This window comes from Triticum aestivum, chromosome 5D, assembly GCF_018294505.1.
Source record: "Triticum aestivum cultivar Chinese Spring chromosome 5D, IWGSC CS RefSeq v2.1, whole genome shotgun sequence".
Taxonomy (NCBI): domain Eukaryota; kingdom Viridiplantae; phylum Streptophyta; class Magnoliopsida; order Poales; family Poaceae; genus Triticum; species Triticum aestivum.
This window is the reverse complement of record NC_057808.1, coordinates 381,520,484-381,529,089: the sequence shown is the minus strand read 5'-3', so window position 1 is coordinate 381,529,089 and position 8,606 is coordinate 381,520,484.

The window sequence follows — 8,606 nt, the reverse complement described above, 5'->3', positions numbered from 1 at the left end:
GCCGTTATGCTGTCTGAGTCATCCCAGGTTTCTAAACAGTCTGATGCATTTGCGAATCCCTTCTTACCGTTCCGAAGTTTCTTTGTGCCAGATCGACCACACTAACTAGTGTGTTGAGGTACTTCATTGCCTCGGCATTTATGTTGGAGCTATTATTATGACCCTAGGTGTCTAGAGTATCACCTAGTAATCTAGCCATGCTTTGTGTTCCTAGTGTGATGATTCTTGGCATCATTCTCGAAAGCATCCCGTGATGCCACTTAGTAGTAGGTATTCTACTCCTGGGTTTCTGAACCCGAGATTTCCCTACTTACTTCATGTTGTTGGTGTTTGCTTGTTCCTTTAGGATATTAGTAACCTTTGCGATAGTCCTCGAGATTCATGGTATATCCTTCTTCCAATACCATGAACCAATATGGCAGAAGTTCGGGAACCAAAAGATCACAACAAGAGTGCTCTCGATGAGTTCCCCTTCTGTATTACGATTCTGCCAAACCTACCTCTCTACATGGATTGTCCGGAAGAAATATGTTGAACTCGTTCGACATTCTAATCCATGCGTCCACAACTCAGAAAATTGTATGTTATTTTGAGTTGTCCCCCTTAGTCGTCTTCTGGTCACCCTCGTCTATCAATTCATAGTCAAGAGTATGCGTGCATTCGTTCATTGATGCCTATTACTCTTATGGTCCGTCAAATCATTCTATTCTGGAATGACTAGGAGAAACAAACTCCAATACCTCATCCATATATAGGATTGGGTCAAAGAAGTTGTATTCCATAGATCAAAATGCCAATCCAGCTTCTGGTCTGTTCTACCTTGAAGTATTACCTTCTTTATGTCAGGATTGTCATGAGAATTGCACCACCTCTTATAAATTCTTGACGCAGTGATACTTCTCGCCATCATTTTCATTTCTCGGTTCCCGTGTTGTTGCAATCGGAATGCCGACAGGTGAACTATGATGTGTGAAATCAATACTGCTAGCAACCTCGTTGCTTGGTAGTTAATGGACAATAATCTCATTCTTAGCGTGTTGGTATTGAATTATCATTCTAAGATTGATCGTGCTACCTAGTCCTTATTTTATGGGGCACTCCTCGATCAACGAGTTAGGATTGTGTCAATCCTCGCTCTTTTGATCATATTGTCTTGCCCTGAAAAGCAAGATTGTTCTCGAGCTTAATAGCATACCGGTGGTTCGTGATTTTCCGAATATCTTCTCGGAAGTATTGCCAGGTTGTCCCCTGACTGTTATGTTGAGCTCGTGATCAAGTTGGTTTTTGTGACCATCCCTTTTCCAAGAAGCTGTGTTGAATACCCCTGAGCTAGTTGGTTAAGCCAAACAACAACTTGGAGAGTTGGAAGGTAAAAGCTTGCCCGACTTAATTCAGTTTAAGGGATATCTTATATGTGTGTTGAAGAAAGATGATATTTCCATCGATTGACCCTCGTGATCAGTTGTTGGACCTATTGTCTTATCAAAACTTTGATTTGAGTATGGGCTATCATCAAATCAATTCAGAACCAACGATGTTCGTAATGCTGTCTTACTCGTGGTTGTTTCCTCAAGCATACACCATTATATCTTTCGGGTCTGACCAATGCTATCACCTTATTCACATAATTGTGGAATTTCACCTATATGGAAACCCGGATGAATTGTTGTTGAGCCCATCAGCAATATTTTTATCTTCTCCATGATTCGTGTTGGACATCCAGTTAGATGAAACTTTTATAAGCATTATCTTCATGTTCCATTCATGAAGCATATGTTAGATGAAAGAAGTGACTTCCTCTAATTCACGTGCACTTGGTGTAAGTTGCCGCCGTGGATCCGAGAAAGATTGTTTTTACTTCCTTTGGAATCGTCCCAAGTCAGTCATGCATGTGCAAAGTATACTGTGGTTTGGTAGATTAATTACCTCCATTCCATATGTATTCCCTAGCACACCAAGCCACTGATTGAGTTGTTCAAGGAGAAGAAGTTTCTTCTTAAGAGCATGCCTTATGCAAGGACTTTGATATCCTCAATGATGATTCCCAACCAGAACTCGGTAGTGTTTTATTGTAAGACTACCACGTGGTCATGCTTGTCTAGGACATCGTGTTCACATGTGTGTAGCAGAACCAGCTCATGCCTTGGAGTTTGCTATCATAGTTCATTTCCCGAGAATCTCGCAACGTCATCCCGTCGATTTGTGTTGCAAAGTTTATTTTCCAGACATGTTGTCTGAAATATCCTATCACCAACCAGATTTGAATCTCAGGCAGATGTGATGGTTGGTACTTTTCCAAGATCTGTGATGTAGGCTCTGGCAAGGTTGATGTTTTGGGCGACACACCTAGCCGGAAGATCTATCATTGTAGTAACTTGAATGAGCAATTTGCCCATCTTCTCTATAAGGATTTCATGTGACTTTTCTAGAAGTGTTCCTTATAAATCCTTTCTCTTCCGTAGTCCGACCTATACTTGATGGCCACGTTAATGCTTTAAGTATGAATGTGGTATGTAGAACATCAAGGAGAACATTAGAAGCGGAGTGCTAAATGTTTCTTGGTCAATCATCCAGATTTTGATCCCTTGGCCTCGCTAAGGTGTTATCTTCCTTTGCATCTGCATCGTCCATCACTATTCATCATGGTAGTATGATGTGTCGCCAGGATCCTCGGCATGGATGTTGGTAAGACCCTGATGAATATGGAAATGCTCAAGTTCTTGAGGGCATGCTCAGACACTAGGTTATATCCTCGGTATCAATTGGAATGTGCCTTCCGTTTGTCGAGTTGTCTTATAACTCTAGTTTCCTTTCCAAACTGAGTATGCCATTCTTTCGAATTCGTTCAAACGATCAATTGTGATTTGCCTTAGGCTGGTATAAGGAGTTTCAATGATCTAGGTATCAAAAGTAATTCTTTTTGCCACTTAAGGGAATAATTCTACGAGTCACCTTCTCTAAGGTGCCCCGTTATGGAATCATGGCAATTATTTCATCGCTATCTTGAAACCATTCACCATCTCCTCAAGCGTGGAATTGTTGCCTACCAAATTGAACCCCTGTCATCTGTTCTTCCATCCCTCCCGAAGTGTGTTTGAACATATCAGCTCAAGAGGTGTTCTATGCCTCATTCCGTGAGTTGATCATCAGCTGCTCAATCCTCGAGAAGATCGATTCTTCTAGAGTTTTCATTTCTTCTCGTGGTCATGTTGAATGGAGTTCTCAAAGCAAGATGTCAAGATCAAGATGACGCACTGAATCAACATCTTTGAGAAGAGCAATTGGATCATGAAGATTGTGTAAGTTTGTGTCCCCTTTGTCCTCTTACCTCACGTCTTGAATCTCGGGAGGAGATTCTTGTTTAGTGGGGGTGAGTTGTCACATCCCTAGCCTTGCTATGCACTTGGACTAGCTTGGTTGTTGCATCATGTCTAAATTTATTCGAAAGTTGAAATGGGGATTGCTCAAACCCTAGCACTAGATCAAATCAACTAGGTTCAAATAAAAATATTCTCAATGAACCCAAAATGCCCTTCAGAAAAGTTCATCATTTTTGGATTGGTTTAAAACCTCTGCCAAAAATGGTGCACATATTTCTAGGTCCATTTTGGATTTCCGAATTAATTCATAAAGTATTTGAATTTGGGCATTTAAATGCTATAAATAATTTAAATGCTCAAATAATTCTGAAACTAAATGAGGGATGTTGCACATATTTCAAATAGTGCCCAAAATTATTTTCAGGATTTTACAAAATGAGTTAGTATTTTTACTAATTCAAAACAGATCAAAATAAATAGAAAACAGAAAAAAATTAGCAGAAAGAGAGAGAGAGCTACCTGGTGCTTACCTACAGCCCAGGGGCCCTGCACTGTGCAGCCCAGGAGCTGGCCCAACCCACCACCGCTGCCAGTCATCCCCCTCCTCTTGCCAGAAGGCAGAGGAGAAGCGGAGCACGCCCCCGCGCGAGCGCGCCACGCCGACAGCAGCCTGCCTGCCTCCACAGCTCTCTAGTCGCATCGCGGAGCTGCCACGGACCCCTCTGCCTCTTCCCCTCTCCCCTGGTTCCTCTCTCCCCCCTAGTGTTCACGCGCGCAGCCACCGAGCGCCTCGCGGCGCGCAGACGAGCACCACCACGGCCACCGGCCTCCACACGCCTCCCCGGCGCGCCAAGAAGCTCCGCCGTCGACCTCTACACCGTCTCTGCCAAGCCACGTGAGCAGAAGCACCCTGCAGCGTCGTCCCCGACCTCATCTTCAACCTCCGGCCGCCGGCAACCTCGCCGTGGATTCGCGAGCTCCAGACCCTCCCTGACCTCGCCGTTGCCTCTGCTGGTTTCGCTGTGAGCTCCTGATCCTTCCTCCTTGCTCAGCCCCCTCCTTTCCCTTTTGCTAGTTGCCATCACCATGAACCCGAGCTCCGGCCGCCGCCATGGACGGTGAGCTTCGTGCTCCCGAGCCCCTCCACCTGCGCTCGTTGCCTCCGCGTGTTCCTGGTGATCCCAGCAACCCGTAGAGCCCATCGGCCGCGCCCGCCGTGCCCCATAACGCCTAAAGCCTCGATGCCCGAACTCCGGCGGCCGCCCGGCTCGTCGCTGCCGCTTCTACACACACCCCCAGCACACCACGCGGCCACCACCAGATGCGCCGCACTGCCAGCAACTCATAGCCGCAAACCACGCTCGAAACCGTCCCCTGTAGCGCCTTCCCGCAGCGTCTCCATCGTCGGTTTTGGTCGCCGCCGGCCGAACTCCGACGATGTCGACGTGGCCCATCATTAGCCTGTAATGACCATGCTAATTAACCCTAGAGCCACTTACAGACAGGCCCCACTTACAGACGGGCCCATCATTAGCCTCTATTAGTTCCGCGTGGACTTCGACATTTAGCTTGTTACCTCAGCTACGATCTTGTGCCCTCGGCAGGATCTGGTAGATAGTCAGGCTTATCAGCCTTTTCATTGTAGATGTCTGTACTCAGACATGTTAAGCTTCCGCATGTGCTTGACTTGTATGCTCTAAATGTTGGGTCATGAGACCATGTTTGTAATATCTGGCTCCTCGGAGCCTAATGAGTTCATACCTGAGTTGTAGAGTCATGTTGTGATGCCATGTTGTATTTGCACATATCGAGCATATTGTGTGTATGTTATTGAAATGCTTGGTATGTGTGGGATCTGACTATCTAGTTGTTTATCCTTGGTAGCCTCTCTTACCGGGAAATGTCTCCTAGTGCTTCCACTGAGCCTTGGTAGCTTGCTACTGCTCCGGAACACTTAGGCTGGCCGGCATGTGTCCTTCTTCGTTCCTCTGTCTGTCCCTTCGGGGAAATGTCACGCGGTGTCTACCGGAGTCATGTTAGCCTGCTACAGCCCGGTTAACCGGAGTCCTGCTAGCCCAGTTGCTACAGCCCGGATTCACTCACTGATGACCGGCACGTTTGTTGCTGGGTCATGTATGCCTGTCCCTGTAAGTTAGTGCCACTTTGGGTTCACGACTAGCCATGTCAGCCCGGGCTCCATGTCATATGGATGCTAGCGACACTATCATATACGTGTGCCAAAAGGCGCAAACGGTCCCGGGCCTGGTAAGGCAACACCCGTGGGAATACCGTGCGTGAGGCCGCAAAGTGATATGAGGTGTTACATGCTAGATCGGTGTGCCTTTGAGTCGGGGTCCTGACAGAAAGGGAGCTGAGAACCCCGTTGCAGACAACTTGTCTAGGTTAGAGAATGTTCTTGATGACCCACTACCTATTGATGATAGCTTTCCTGATGAACAATTAGCAGTCATTAATGCTTCTCGTACTGCTCCATGGTATGCTCATTATGCTGATTATATTGTTGCTAAATTTATACCACCTAGCTTCACATACCAGCAAAAGAAAAAGTTCTTTTATGATTTAAGACATTACTTTTGGGATGACCCACACCTTTATAAAGAAGGAGTAGATGGTGTTATTAGACGTTGTGTACCTGTGCATGAACAGGAACATATCCTACGCAAGTGTCACTCCGAACCATATGGAGGACACCACGCTGGAGATAGAACTGCACATAAGGTATTGCAATCCGGTTTTTATTGGCCCACTCTCTTCAAAGATGCTCGTAAGTTTGTCTTTTCTTGTGATGAATGTCAAAGAATAGGTAATATTAGTAGACGTCAAGAAATGCCTATGAATTATTCTCTTGTTATTGAACCATTTGATGTTTGGGGCTTCGATTATATGGGACCTTTTCCTGCCTCTAATGGATATACACATATTTTAGTTGCTGTTGATTATGTTACTAAGTGGGTAGAAGCTATTCCAACTAGTAGTGCTGATCATAACATTTCTATTAAGATGCTTAAAGAAGTTATTTTTCCGAGGTTTGGAGTCCCTAGATATCTCATGACTGATGGTGGTTCACATTTTATTCATGGTGCTTTTCGTAAAATGCTTGCTAAGTATGATGTTAATCATAGAATTGCATCTCCTTATCACCCACAGTCTAGTGGTCACGTAGAATTGAGTAATAGAGAGCTCAAATTAATTTTGCAAAAGACTATCAATAGATCTAGGAAGAATTGGTCCAAGAAACTTGATGATGCATTATGGGCCTATAGAACTGCATATAAAAATCCTATGGGCATGTCTCCATATAAGATGGTTTATGGAAAAGCTTGTCACTTACCTCTCGAACTTGAACATAAGGCATATTGGGCTATTAAAGAGCTCAACTATGACTTCAAACTTGCCGATGAGAAGAGGTTATTTGACATTAGCTCAGTTGATGAATGGAGAACCCAAGCCTATGAGAATGCCAAGCTGTTCAAAGAAAAAGTTAAAAGATGGCATGAAAAAAGAATACAAAAGCATGAGTTTAACGTAGGTGATTATGTGTTGCTATTCAACTCTTGTTTAAGATTTTTTGTAGGAAAACTTCTCTCTAAGTGTGAAGGTCCTTACGTTATCGAGGAGGTCTATCGTTCCGGTGCCATAAAAATCAACAACTTCGAAGGCACAAGTCCGAGGGTGGTGAACGGTCAAAGAATCAAACATTATATCTCAGGTAATCCTATCAATGTTGAAACTAATATTATTGAGACCGTAACCTAGAGGAATACATAAGGGACACTTTCTAGAATGTTTCAGACTCCGAAAAGGAATAGGTATGTGGTATGGTAAGTAAACCGACTCCAAAACAATTCTAATGGCAACTTTTCTCTGTTTTGGAATATTTAATAATTTTGGGAAGCAAGAAGTAATCCAGGAAGGACACGAGGCCTCCACGAGGGTGGAGGGCGCGCCCCCTGTCTCGTGGGCACCTCGTGTGCCTCCCGGACTCCGTTTTCTTGCACAATACTTCTTTTGGTCGGTAAAAATTCATTATATAATCTCCGAAGGTTTTGACCACCGTATCACGCGAAAATCCTTTGTTTTCGTCTCGAGCTGTTTCTGTTACAGATTTAGAGCATCATGACGTCACCCTCCTTCAACAATGAAGACAAGGATGCTTGGCTATTGAAGATAGAGCTGAAAAGAGAAGAACCAGAGGGGATCAACAAGGATGAAGGGATCAAGAAGGCCATGGAGGACCAAGCTCCGGCGGTGGAAGAAGAAGACATCCCTCAACCTCTTCCTAATCTCTTTACCCCAACTGAGATTGAAGCTTTCAAGATGATTGATTTAGCTCGTATACAAAACAAGTATCTCACATAGGAAAATATTATGTTGAAGGATCATATCGTCGCACTCAAGGGCATTATCCGCAAGTTGGAGGAGCTTTTACGCTCGATGTGCGATTATCCACCATCATCATCACCACCTTCATCACCTCCGAGGACATAATTACATGGGTATGGGCACTCCCCTTGGCAACTGCCAAGCTTGGGGGAGGTGCCCCAGTATCGTATCACCATCACACTCCTATCTTTACCGTTTTACTTAGTTCGATCCTTTTAGTAATATCTTGATCTAGTAGAGTAAAGTTTTGGTATGAAGTAGTTTTGAGTTTTGCCTTGTGATCTCTCTATGTAATCGAGTCCGTGAGCTATATAATAAAGATTAGTGTTGAGTCAAGGGCTTTGCTATCTTGCTATGATCTTGAGAAAATAGAAAGAATAAAAAGAATAAAAGAGTTCATATTGATCTTATGGATAGTAATGACTTCACATATAAAGAGTATGAGGCATAAAAGTTGTTGAGAGTTGACAAACATAGTTTTGGTCATCGTTGCAATTAATAGGAAGTAATAAAGAAAGAGAGGTTCTCACATATAAATATACTATCTTGGACATCTTTTATGATTGTGAGCACTCATTAAGTATGACATGCTAAAGAGTTGATGTTGGACAAGGAAGACAACGTAATGGGTTATGCTTTCTCACATCTCAGTTAAAGTATATTGTCATGGATCTTTCAAACATGTTGAGCTTGCTTTTCCCCCTCATGCTAGCCAAAATTCCTAGCACCAAGTAGAGATACTACTTGTGCTTCCAAATATCCTTAAACCTAGTTTTGCCATGAGAGTCCACCATACCTACCTATGGATTGAGTAAGATCCTTCAAGTAAGTTGTCATGTTGCAAGCAATAAAAATTGCTCTTTAAATATGTATGACTTATTA